The sequence below is a fragment of the Octopus bimaculoides genome, chromosome 4 (genome assembly GCF_046866305.1).
Source record: "Octopus bimaculoides isolate indiv1 chromosome 4, ASM4686630v1, whole genome shotgun sequence".
NCBI classification, from domain to species: domain Eukaryota; kingdom Metazoa; phylum Mollusca; class Cephalopoda; order Octopoda; family Octopodidae; genus Octopus; species Octopus bimaculoides.
This window is the reverse complement of record NC_142931.1, coordinates 54501774-54515385: the sequence shown is the minus strand read 5'-3', so window position 1 is coordinate 54515385 and position 13612 is coordinate 54501774. Positions and strand designations below refer to the sequence as shown.

The 13612-nt window shown below is 35.5% G+C and overlaps 1 protein-coding gene across 4 annotated transcripts in view; it reads right to left on the bottom strand.

Annotated features, from left to right (window-relative positions):
- The window catches only part of LOC106879207 (sodium-driven chloride bicarbonate exchanger), a 281395-nt gene extending 269674 nt beyond the window's left edge, over positions 1–11721 (bottom strand). For all 4 annotated transcript variants that reach the window (XM_089350784.1, XM_089350786.1, XM_089350779.1 and 1 more), the window contains exon 1: positions 11517–11721. The gene's annotated coding sequence lies outside the window, so the exon portion shown is untranslated. The remainder of the gene's footprint in view (positions 1–11516) is intronic.
- Between the last annotated feature and the right edge of the window lie 1891 nt (positions 11722–13612).

Sequence of the window (13612 nt, the reverse complement as noted above, 5' to 3'; positions counted from 1 at the left end):
GGGTTGGCAACGAGTACAGTGAAGAATTCTGGGTAGAGGTAGGGGCCCACCAAGGTTCAGTCCTCAACCCCCTCCTTTTTATCATAGTCCTCCAGGCAATAACAAAGAAATTCAAGTGAGGATGCCCCTGGGAGCTCCTCTATGCTGACGATCTTGCTCTAATTGCTGAGTCACTATCAGAACTAGAGGAGAAGTTCCGGGTGTGGAAGCAAGGATTAGAATCAAAGGGCCTTAGAGTCAACCTAGCTAAAGCCAAAGTCCTAATAAGTAGAAAGGTAGGCAAAATACAAACCCCTTCAGGTAGATGGCTCTGCTCAATCTGTAGAAAAGGCATAGGTAGAAACTCTATAAAATGTACCCAGTGTAAGCAATGGACACATAAGAGGTGCAGCAATATCAAAGGACGGCTAACTAGAAAGATAGTTTTTGTATGTGGCAGATGCTCAGGAGCAATAAACACTGAAAATGTACAGAGAACAACTTCTGCCACCTTCCAGGGAGAAAAACTAGAAGTAGTTGATAGCTTCCGTTACCTAGATGAAGAAGTCAGTAGCAGGGGTGGGTGCTCTGAAAGTGTAGCTGCTAGAATAAGAATAGCCTGGACAAAGTTCAGAGAGCTCCTACCTCTGCTGGTGACAAAAGCCTCTCACTCAGTGTAAAAGGTAGACTGTGTGACGCATGTGTACAAACAGCCATGCTACATGGCAGTAAAACATGGGCCGTAACTTGTGAGGACATGCATAAGCTCGCAAGGAATGAAGCCAGTATGCTCTGCTGGATGCGTAATGTAAGTGTGCATACTTGACAGACTGTAAGTGCCTTGAGAGAAAAGTTGGACCTATGAAGCATCAGATGTGGTGTGCAAGAGAGACGACTGAGCTGGTATGGGCATGTGATGAGAATGGATGAGGATAGCTGTGTGAAAAAGTGTCACACCCTAGCAGTTGAGGGAACCTGCAGAAGAGGTAGACCCAGGAAGACCTGGGATGAGGTGGTGAAGCTCGACCTTCGAACATTAGGCTTCACCGAGGCAATGACTAGTGACCGAGACCTTTGGAAATATGCTGTGCTTGAGAAGACCCGGCAAGCCAAGTCAGACCATAACCCGTGACCTATGCCAGTGGTGTAACCAGCCCAATTATGCATACCTTTCTTCATTGAACACTAAACTCTGCTTGCGAAGACCTGTTGAGGCAGGTGAAATCGAAATCAAATTTGATGAGAGCACCACTTGACTGGCATCCGTGCTAGTGGAGCACTAAGAGCACCATCCGAGCGTGATCGTTGTCAGGGCCGCTGACTGGCTCTCATGCCAGTGGCACATAAAAAGCACCATCTGAACATGTTCGTTACCAGCGTCGCCTTACTGGCACTTGTGCCGGTGGCACGTGAAAGATAACATTTGAGCGAGGTCATTGCCAATGGCTCCTGTGCAGGTGGCACATAAAAAACGCCATTTGAGCATAGCCGTTGCCAGTACCGCCTGACTGGCCCTTGGCACATAAAAGCACCCACTACACTCTCGGAGTAGTTGACATTAGGAAGGGCATCCAGCTGTAGAAACTCTGCCAGATGAGATTGGACCCTGGTGCAGCCATCTGGCTCACCAGTCCGCAGTCAAACCGTCAAACCCATGCCAGCAAGGAAAGCAGACGTCACACGATGATGATGATATATATACACACATATATAAATAAATATCTATATTCCTATACATACATTCACACATGTGTGTGTGTGTGTAAAAATAGAGATATATATTTGTGTGTGTGTATATATATATATATATATATATATATATATATACACACACACACACAAACATATATCTATATTCCTATACATACATACATACATACATACATACATATCTACACAAACACACACATGTATATGCATATCTATACACATACATATGCATACAGATATATTGGTCAAATGTAGACACCTCCGATGAGAATCCAGTAAGATTTGGAAGTCAATTAAGGTTGTTCATTATTTTTTCAATCTACGGAGAAATAACTAAAATAGCCAACATAATATCTCAATGCTGTGTGGACAGAGATCCCCATTGACAAGCCCCTTATATTAAATAATGTGTTAAATGGTATGCAAATTAGTAACTCCAGTCTTCATTAGCTGCTGTAACTGGTGAGTATATAAACAGATTGGCAGCTTGTTTCTCTGAGATTGGTCAAACTGGTGTAAATTCTTCTGATGAGGATCTAATAATATCTGAAAATAAATTAAGATTGTTCATGTTTTTCTATCTACAGAGAAACAGCTAAATTATATGTGTGTGTAACCTTAAAATGCAGCGGTGTTAAAGCACCTATGCTGGTGCTGCAGGGATGTAAACAAACCAATACCAGTTGTCAAATAGTGGTCAGAAATAAACACAAAGATACACATGCACAAATACATACACACACAAAAATATCTATATATATATATATATATATATATATATATATATTAGTGGTTGCCTACTCCCTATGCAGACTCTGACAACCTCTTGTACTTACACCTTAGATCCATCATGGCATCTTATGTGGCTTTTTAAACCAGACAATATACTGAAAAGACACCCACGTAGATTGCATATGTGATTTGGACCACCTTGAGCTGCAGTTAGGTTCTGATCTTTGTGGATCTTAAAACGTCTTTTGAGGCCTTCGTTAGATTCGCAGGCCTTATGGCATACAGACCCGCACAACAGGCTGCTTCAGTTTTCATACAAAATCCACTTAGAAGGCTTTGGTCAACATGGGAGTATAGTAGAAGACAATTGTCCAAGGTGCCTTACTGTAGGACTGAACATAAAACACTGTATATGTATTTCTTCTATAGAAACTCTCTTAACTCATCTCTGATGATGGGATATCATTTATTTCCCTGAAACAGCTGTAAGACCACCTTTCCCATTTTAAATATCCTAGAAATATCACAATGCCTTAGCCTTGTTATCTTATTTTATTTAGCATATATATATATATATATATATCGTGCTGGTGGCACATAAATAGTACCATTTGAGCGTGATCTTTACCAACGTCGCCTTCCTGGCACTTGTGCCAGTGGCATGTGAAAAGATATTCGAGCGAGTTCATTGTCAGTACCGCTGGACTGGCTTCTGTGCAGGTGGCACGTAAAATACACCATTTCAAGCGTGGCCGTTGCCAGTACCGCCTGACTGGCCTTCGTGCTGGTGGCACGTAAAAGCACCTACTACACTCTCGGAGTGGTTGGCGTTAGGAAGGGCATCCAGCTGTAGAAACTCTGCCAAATCAGATTGGAGCCTGGTGTAGCCATCTGGTTCACCAGTCCTCAGTCAAATCGTCCAACCCATGCTAGCATGGAAAGCAGACGTTAAACGACGACGATGATGATGAAATATATACGATATCACTATTCTTATTCAGAATTAGGAAAAGCAACTCATTATTATCTTTACACAAAACCAGAAAAAAAAGATTTCTTAGATTTTCTATCAATAGCAATCCACATTAAACTATACAGAATCCTAATTTATCACACATTTTCGTAGATAATGCTTAAAAAGTCAAAACCAAAGGCAAAAAAATACTAGTCTCCGTGTGTTATATAAAACCAAATATATGCAATAAAAGATATAACTTCTGATAAGAATCCAATAAGCTAACAATCTAACATAATTAAACATGTAGCTTGTATTTTTTTATGTTTACAGAAAATTGCTGCCTGTATGTTTCAACTTACATTTGTCATAGAGCTAGTTGATTCAACAGTTGAAATCATTACTTGAGAGAGAGCTTCCCAACTTTCAGCTTATTGGCACTGATAGTGCAGTAGATGATTGTTTAACATCTAATCTGGTATCTCTGATTCTTCAATGTCATCTGCTGTGAATACAAGGATGTATAAGGGCCCTTGCACTCCTGGATAAAGTAGGCACCATAGTCTCCAACAACAACAAAAAAGGTCAAAATACTATAGAAGTAAATTATATGTTATCTAGAGTTCATGCTTCAGAATTACAGGAAAAAACAAATGTTGACTTATCCTGTTTCTGAAAACAATAACAAAGTAAAGTGGTTACAAATTGTGAACTGAACAGGTCTGCAAACTTAAATTGCAAACAGAAATCACTACAGCACAACAGTACACAACTTCAGTCTAATCACAAGGCAATGAAAGAACATCTACATGGTTGCTCAACATGCTAAGAATACAGTCAAATCTCCCTAACCAGCCTGAGACCACCCCTGGTTCTATGATATAATCTTCCTGCTTTAACCCTTTCATTACCGTATTTCTGTTGAAATGCTCTGTATTTCTTTCAATTAATTTTAAATATAACAAAGAATTTAGTAAAATAACTTAGTTATCATTAAGCTAATGTTAGGAACGTGGAGGCGCAATGGCCCAGTGGCTAGGGCAGCGGACTCGCAATCATAGAATCGCAGTTTCGATTCCCAGACTGGGCATTGTGAGTGTTTATTGAGCGAAAACACCTAAAGCTCCACGAAGCTCCGGCAGGGGATGGTGGCGAACCCTGCTGTACTCTTTCACAACAACTTTCTCTCACTCTTACTTCCTGTTTCTGTTGTGCCTGTAATTCAAAGGGTCAGCCTTGTCACACTGTGTCACACTGTATCTCCCTGAGAACTACATCAAGAGTACACGTGTCTGTGGAGTGCTCAGCCACTTGCACGTTAATTTCAGGAGCAGGCTGTTCCGTTGATCGGATCAACTGGAACCCTCGTCGTCGCAAGCGACAGAGTGCCAATAAAATGTTAGGAACATAAATTGTGACTAAGGTTTGGTGGAAGATTTTAATTCAAAATGTATAAAAACAAGACATTTGTGCTACAGAGCCAGAGGCAGTTTCAGCCGGGTTGGTAACGAAAGGGTTAAAGTGAACCAAATTAAAATTTTCCATCAATATTCCATGTTAACTCAAGTTCCAAACATTAGCTTAATAATGACAAACTTATTTTACTATATTCTTCTTTATTTTTAAAACTAATTGAAACTAAAGCAGTGTATTTCAACAGAGATATGGTAACGAAAGGATTAAAAGGAAGGAACAATACATTGGATGATAACATGATCCTAAAACACTTGAGAGGTATGACTGTAACGCCTTTGATCAGAGGTGTGCCGAATCAAAACTGACATGAAGCCAGACAAACACAAACAATAAATAGCCAGCTACTTCTACAGAGATAAGTGACTCATGTCTGTATTTGTATTTGCAATATAATAAAGATCTGGGCAAGTAAATAAAACAACAATGAACATCTCTGAAGATTGACATTTTCCTGTATAAGAAATTCAAAAAATAAAATTTCTGAAAGCATATAAATCACTCAGCAGAGAACACATTCCTCATAAATATATAATAACACATAAATACATAAAACAATCAGTTCATGAAAAGAGCAACAAAGAGAGAGATACATTCTCATTATATAAATTGGCAAATTACTAAAACCATAACAGCAGACAAATAAGTCATGGAAAATTTAATAATTTGATACAGTGTCTAATATAAATAAAAAGGCGGTGAGCTGGCAGAACCATTAGCATGCTGGGAAAAATGCTTAGCAGCATTTCATCCATGTTTATGTTCTGAGTTCAAATTCTGCAGAGGTCAACTTTGTCTTTCATCTTTTCAAAGTTGATAAAATAAGTACCAGTTGATCATTGGGATTGATGTAATCAACTTAGCCCATCTCCCGAAATAGTTGGCTCTGTGCCAAAATTTGAAACTCATATATATAAACAAAGATCACTAGTGGATGTAATTTATTCCTTTCTTTCATTTTTTAAAATATTTTTGTTAATCCCAAAAAAGAGGGAGAGCATTTTTAAAAACTCTTTGCATTTGAGGAAGTTTATGTGGGTGATTCTGCATGTAGAGAACAACTACAATAAAAGAATTGCAAAAGCATGTAATTTTGAAAGCAATGTTTTAGAATGGCGTCTTAAAAGTACCTCTCAGAGGAGTATTGCAAGAGCATCAAATAAATTTAGGAGGCAATATGGAATTAGTAAATTCAGAAAAGTGATAAAAGAAGTATGGCTTATGCACCTTCTCAGATTTGTAAGCAGTAACCTTGAAGGAATTTTATGTGGTCATTGTCAAACACTACCAGCTGCTTCAAGGACTGAATTATCTGTTATTTACAATATGTTGATTGCCTCCATATTTTTAGTTATGTATTGTTTTAATCTGGAGGGGGCTGTTCTAATGACCTCGCTGAAAACCTGTGAAATATGCAGGTTTCTTCTGAAGACTTACAAGTCAATGGTCACAGGAAAAACATGAACAGGAAGGGAATTCCAGACAACTAATCTTCTAGGGAAGAAGGACTGGGCATATGGATAGTGTGAGAAAAAGCCTGGTCCTTATTCTATCGGTCTCTTTCAACAAACCACATTACAGAGGATGTAAACAAACCAACACCAGTTGTCAGCAGTGGGGGGGGGGGACGAACACAGATACACACACATATATATATAAATATATGATGGGCCTCTTTCAGTTTCCATCCACCAAATTCTCTTACAAGGCTTTAGTCAGCTTGAGGCTATAGTAGAAGACACTTACCCTAGGGGTCATGCAGTGAAACTGAACCCAGAACCATGTGGGAGGGAGTGATGATTTTGCATTATCTTCAGTCATGTAAAGAAATATGTGTTGGTTATAGCAGAAAAAAAAAATGATTCAATATGTTTAGCAGGTGATTAACAGAAGATACTTGAGAGTAATTTTTTCAGGTGTTGAATTTGAGATATGCTGGTGATTCCACATAATCAAAAAAGGTTATTGCTGAAGAGAGGGAAATCTTACACTTTTGTTTCCTAAATTCTACAAGTGCCTTTTCTTTTCATAGTTAAAGATGATAATTAAATTTCTGCTGGATAAGATGCCTATCTATCATAGACGTAATTCCTGGATGATTTTTATTAATGAGAGTTGTTAGGTGAACATCAAATGAAATGTCAGAAACAACAAAACAGTTTCAGCATATCTGTAATCTGACATCTCATTTTCTCAGCTGATCACATTAGGTACTTAGCAATAAATATTTATATTCTGGAGTCATAGAGGATAAGCTTGCTGATTTTCTTTTTCAGCCAAACTACTTGTAGCAAAAAGGGATGATGAAATAAAATTGTGTTACAGGAGAGTAGTCAAAGAATGATTGGTTGTGTGCTTAAAATGGAATTGGAATCAAAAAGCATACATATATATATATACATATACAAATATAAGGAGCAAAAATACTGGAGATTCAGTAAACAACACGTGGTAAAATTATGAGTTGAAAATATGTAAAGAAAGAAGAAAAATACCTTTGTTTCACATAGTTTAATATTTTTTTAATATAAATATCTACATATTATATAGGTGTTGTAAAATCCAATCGATTTTCGCTATATATATATATATATATATACATACATACATACAGACACACATACATATATTGCTTAGGCATAGTAAGACTAATAATCTGGTGTAGAACTCAATATACATATGCTTCAGAACAAAGCATTAGTTAACTACAGAGCAATAATAAGAAATGAAATGACAAAAGAATAAGTGATTATCTTACGAACTTCATTAGCTTACAGCTATTTCTATTATAAGACGCAGTAAACTCATAGTTCAGTGCCTGAGTAACACCTTAGAGGTCACTTCATATTCAAGGCTCCAATGAAGCTAGTGTGTTACTCAGGCACTTAACTATGAGTCCACTGCATTTTAGAACTGAAACAGCTGTAAGCCAATGAAGTTTTTAAGATAATCGTTTATTTCTTTGCTATCCCATAATATATATATATATATATATATATATATATATATATATATATATACATATATATATATATTCTTTTACCTGTTTCATTCATTTGACTGTGACCATGCTAAAGTACAGTCTCAAAGGGTTTTAGCCAAAGAAATCGACCCCAGCACTTATTCTTTGTAAGCCTACGACTTATCCTATCGGTCTCTTTGGCCGAACCGCTCAGTTATAGGGACATAAACACACCAGCCTCGGTTATCAAGCGATGGCGGGGAGGCGTACACACACACACACACACACACACACACACATATATATATATATATATATATATATATATAGATGACAGGCTTCTTTCAGTTTCCGTCTACCAAATCCACTAACAAGACTTCGGTCCAAGGCTATGGTAGAAGATACTTTTTCTTTTCTTACAGCAGAACCTGAAGAGAGGGTTCATTCAACAAAGCTAATCAAAACCTTTAAAACGAACATAAATATAGCGATATAATTATAAAGCCAGAGCTAACTAATAGAATATATATCGTCGAAAGCCTTATTGTGCTTTCTTAACAGTATTTACAAATGAATTACGTTGAAGTCCTGAATAAAATTATTGGCAGAAGATTTGACCGATGAACCAATAACCCGAGACTGTATGATGGGATTTGTTGAGTAAGATGTGATTCAACATTGTTCAGAGGATCCGACAGAGAAACAGGACAAAAGCACAGAGGACTGTAGACGGACTCTGGAGTATTATGGATTCATAAAATATATATAGCCTGTGTGGGGGTGGGAGTGTGTATTATAAAATAAAAATGTTAATTTTTTCCTAAATTAATATGAGCTGTGTACTTTTTTAAAGTTTTTGTTTCAATATTGAATTTTCTAAGTGAATGTTTGAAATAATTCTGTAATATTACCTGTGAAATATTCTATTATTTTATATAATTTTACGAATCGCATTGTTTCATACACGTCCTATTTTAAAACAACAAAACTAGAATTCGAAAGTAGAGATCAAAAGCAACGGGAAGGTGTTTGGATACTATTTTTTTTAATGACGTGATGACCGAAGACACTACTAGAGGCCACGTGTATCGAGACTGAGTTGAGCCAACATCAATACAATAATTATCTTTGAAGCGAAACCTTAATAGCAATAGACCAGCGAAGAACTCGCGCGATAGGGACAATTAAATCCATGATAAAAGAGGCTAACTGGAAAAGCCGATCTCATTACAATGGAAAATAACTATAGCATTTTGCTTTTTATTGAATGAAACTAGGCTTTAATGTGCACATATGTACGGAAATAGTCTGTGGCGAAGTTGAACCAAAACCATGCATATTGGACTTCAATTATTCGAAAACTAATTTTTTTTTTTTTTATGAATTATTTCTTTCTTCGCTCTGCAAAAAAAGTGTGGTAGAATCAACAGCAGTGGTAATAGAAAACAAAAGAGTTGCTGTTGAATTATTACCGAGTGTACACAATACAGAGTTTTGATTAGAAAAAAACAAAAACAACATGAATACTGTTTCTTTTATTGTTTTTGATAATAGCACTTCAGTGTGTGTGTAGAAAAGGAAAATAAATTTTAAAAAAAATTTAATTAAATTGCAAATGAAGAGTTGGTATGACTATGGAGATCCGGTAATTCCTTTGAAGGAGTTCGCACTTGACAACGCTGACTGTAACAGCTGATATCTTCAGTCTTTTTTAAACAACAGTGAAGGACGATGTGTGTGAGCGTGTATATACATACATATATACGTGAGTGGATAGATAGATTGATTATAATCATTCAATATTATTGTCTATACAATATTAAATACAAACGCAAATAATCTTTAGGTGCATAAGATGTTCCACAAGATTATTATTATTATTATTATATATATATAATAAATAAATAAATATATATGTGTGTATATCCATATTTTTCCGTATATATATATTATATATATATATATATATATATATATATATTCACAGGCGTTCATTTCCACAGAAATCTCTATAACCAGGTGGAAAACGAAGAAGTATACATGCTCATCACTGAAAATGTCACAAAGAAATAAAGAAATCGAAAGGAAAAGTTAGAAAAAAGATAAATTATTGCTCAGCTACCGGTTATAATAAGCATACTCCGAGCCAGCATTACAGCTGCTAGAAATAGCAGTCAAATGTCCTTCAAATCACATCTTACTATCTTGGAAAAAAGACACAATGGATAGGATAGTGGTAGATATAAACCTAAAAAGCGAGGATGATCATGGTCGGAATACTTCTAATTATAAGTTCGCTAGGTTAGAGCTGACTTGGGGATAAACAAGAACATGCTTCATTTGATTGTGTTTGATTGAATATTGCAGAGAGGAAACCTTTCTTTTAAATTCATCAAAATCATTTGCAATGGAATTTCCAAATAACAGTATGACTAATTTGGTAGTGTTCGTTACAACATTTTACTTGAAATTCTACAAACACGAAAATGTAATAAGAGGTTAAAGAAAACAAGAGTATTTAGCAAATGAAATACAATTTTTAAAAAATAATAAATAAATCTGAAGTTAATATAAAATAGTTCATTTAAACGATAATGATTAGGGACATAAAGATATATTTCTGGCAAATATGTAGATTTTATTCACGTTATATTACCTATATCACATTAGATAGACCATGAACATGGTAGTTTCACAGGAACACAAGGTTTGGGTATATGTAGATATCAGATATAGATGAAGGCGCGAATACAAATGCCCTAGGGTCGAAGTGGTGGGAGTGAACTCGTAGTTAAATGAACCAAGGAGTTATTTTTATTCATTAATATATGCAGACATGAGAAAGACAACAACCATACTGATGAGCATCACAGTAGAATTTAAACGGAGTGAGAGAGAGATAAAGAGAGAAGCTATCACCACATCAGGTTATAAGACGGATTCGAAGTTCTACTCGGAGAACGATATACTCATTCTCAATTCATCAGTCGAAAAATAAAACACATGGATAAACAGATGTAACACATGTGAAGGTGGAAAAATACTAAACGGAATTAAGAAAAGATCAATTGTAAAAACAATGTACTATTTGTCAAAATAACATAAAAACATTAACAAACATAGAACATCATGATGGTGATGATGATGATGATGATGAGATTGTAGTAGTAGTAGTAGTTAAAGCAAAACAAGATTGGTTTTAGCGATGCAAATTTAAAGAATGGGAACCCAATTCCGAGATCTTGAATAAAAAGGAAAAACTAAACCAGGTACCCTGTTAGACTGATTCAAAGGATTTGGGCTCGGTTAATAGAAAAAATAATGGTTAAAAATAATAACAATGACTGGCATAGTTGGCAGACGATACATTAAATAGGGATGGTGAAAACAGCGAAGAAGCGAACGGAATTCGAAATAGAAATAATTTATTTCCATACGTGGTTAATAGTGGATTGTTATGATATAAACAGCTCTAAAGTTGTGGCAAGAGGTTAAGGTTAAAGCAAACAGGATAATTTAGAAAACAGTTAGAAATGTCAGATCAAAATGTCAAGAGTGAACAGAAACGAAAATATTTAGAGAAAGAGAGAAACTATAAAAGAAATTATTATTATTATTATTATTATTATTATTAGAGATAAAAATAAAATGAGATGGATTAGAGAAGAAAAGAAAAACGAGAGAAAATGATGGAAAGTGAGTTACCTTTATGGAAAAAAAATAGTGGTCCTTGTATTAGTACTAACAAGGATAACAAGCAATTCCGTAGGGAGGTTTTGTCCGGTTGATGTTTTAGCTCCACTGAGTGTAGCAAAGTGCCGCTGGACAGTTTTCTTTCACAAGGCCGTCCACAAAGTACGGAACAGAGAAGCGCAACATACACATAGAATGAACGACTTGTCCTGTTAGTGGGTGGGGAGAGAGAGAGAAAGACAGAAAGAGATAGAGCGAGAGAGAGATATATATATATATCAGCGGTGGACTGGAAGCGAGTGGGAGGCCAAAAGTGAAAGCTAATGACAGCAGCAGCAGCAGCAGAAGCAACAGCAACAGCAGCAACAACAGCAGAAGAGGCTTCGTTCACCTTCACTTTGTATTGCTAGTAACTCCGTTAGAATGACTTCCGCCCTCCAAAGGACGGACATGCGTACTCGCAACTGTCGGCGGTCACTACCAGTACGCACATGACAGTTTCGAATCGCGTAGTTATCGCTTTGGTATAAATTCTTACCAAAACTATAGCTTTCTGACGATATATGTTATTACAGTATACATATTATATATTTGTTGTTTCTTATCTTACTCTGAATTATGTAAGTTCTTCGTGAGAATCTATAGATTCTCTGCAGAATGCCTAAATATTAATTCCATTTCGGAACGAGTTGGTGTTTTTTGCAGTTTTACAATTTTTTTTAATTGATTTTTTTTTTATTCTGAATTCATTTCAATATTGCTTTAATAATTATATAACATTACGAATGTCGAGAAGCGCTCTCTGAATTTAAATTTTGATCACTAGAAACAAAGCAATTTTAAACCAAACTGAAGTCGATCATTAGTAAACAAATGGAATTTTTTAAGAAGTTAAACGAGGTAGAAGAATTTTCATAGGATTTTTCCCGTGAAGCTTCTAATATTTAATCAGATATTGATTTTATGTTAACACTGCTAGCTGGATGAAATACAGCAACTTTTGTAACTGGAAAGTACGGCATGACATTTTCTTTTTAAATGTGAATATCTATAGGTTTCATGCTCAGTGAATAAAATAAACTTGGGAAATGATAGGATCCCTCTCTATTCTAGCATATGTAAGTGTACTAAACATATATATATATATATATACACACACACACACACACACACACACACATATATATATATATGTGTGTGTGTGTGTGTCTGCATGCATTTATTTAAATGAAATAATATAGCAGAAACCAAAATAAACACCGTAAGGTGTATATATTTTAGAGTGCTGAAAAACGGTAGAGACTATTTTTTACAAAGGTATTTTTCTTTAATGGCTAGTGAGATAAGTTAGACGGAACAGCCACGTTTCATGTATTAAGAAAATTAATTACTTAGTCATAAAATCTAAACTAAACAAGACTTAATTATAGTGGGACTTAACGCTGATAAATAATGAAAACTGTTTCATAACTATTAAATCATGAGTCGCATATCCTGGTGTTAAATTATCCAAGTTTATAATCTTGTTTGTTAAATGCTGCGATAATTGACAAATGGTGAGAATGTTTAATGTAAAATAATCATCATTGTGTCAGTGAAGATGAAAGAATGGGTGAGTAAAACGGTGGTCACTTGAATTAGGCATGGTTTTTCTTTTACCAGAATATACTCAGGAGTTCTTCCCAGATAGATTTGGATGGGGCAAAATTTATGATGGATGGTGATCTCTTCAGTTGCAATTTTACTATTTATAGCTAGCTGTAAAGCTTAAAATTGCAATACTACCACCAAGTGACCTTGCTGCTTTAAAGGCATGGAATCATCATTGAAAGATGATGTTTATCTCATAATGTGAACCGAGGATAAAAATTTCAGTAACTTAAAAATTGCATACAAACTCAATGAGATCGTTTGAAATCTTGGTTGTTTTTTATAGGAAAGTAACTTAATTTTTTATCAAAGAATGATGGTACTTTTCCATAAGTTAGTGTTGTGATTGATCATATTTAACTAGCAAGAACATCAATTTCTAGGGAACATTATTTTAAAAACATTTACTTACCAAACTAATTATTTTTAGATTTTTCTAAAATTATATTTTTGGATCA